Raw genomic sequence first — 399 nt, 5'->3', positions numbered from 1 at the left:
GTCGATGCTTTCTATTGCTCCTCTCTAAAAGCTGACATAACTTGGCGGGGGAATTTGGCCTCTTATACTTCCTCAAGAACTACGTCATCTCTGAGCTTTCTCACCCAGCGTAGAGATGTGAGACGACCATGTCCGGTTCTCTGTGATGCGGATTCCCAGGAACTTGAAACTATTCACCTGTACCACCTCAGCACCACTGATTATTCAGGATGTGTGTGGAAACATCCCAAACTGGCATGGGATGTGCACGGCCCAGGACCAGGACCAGGACCTGGGGGCTCTGCAGCGGGAGATTAAAACTGCTCAGAAGATCATTGGTACCTATCATTGGAGCATCAGTGATATCAGGGAGTGAGGTGCATACGCAGAGCCCAAAGGATACTAAAGGAGAGTACCCCC

Source organism: Etheostoma spectabile, chromosome 13 (genome assembly GCF_008692095.1).
Source record: "Etheostoma spectabile isolate EspeVRDwgs_2016 chromosome 13, UIUC_Espe_1.0, whole genome shotgun sequence".
NCBI classification, from domain to species: domain Eukaryota; kingdom Metazoa; phylum Chordata; class Actinopteri; order Perciformes; family Percidae; genus Etheostoma; species Etheostoma spectabile.
This window is presented reverse-complemented; position numbering follows the sequence as displayed.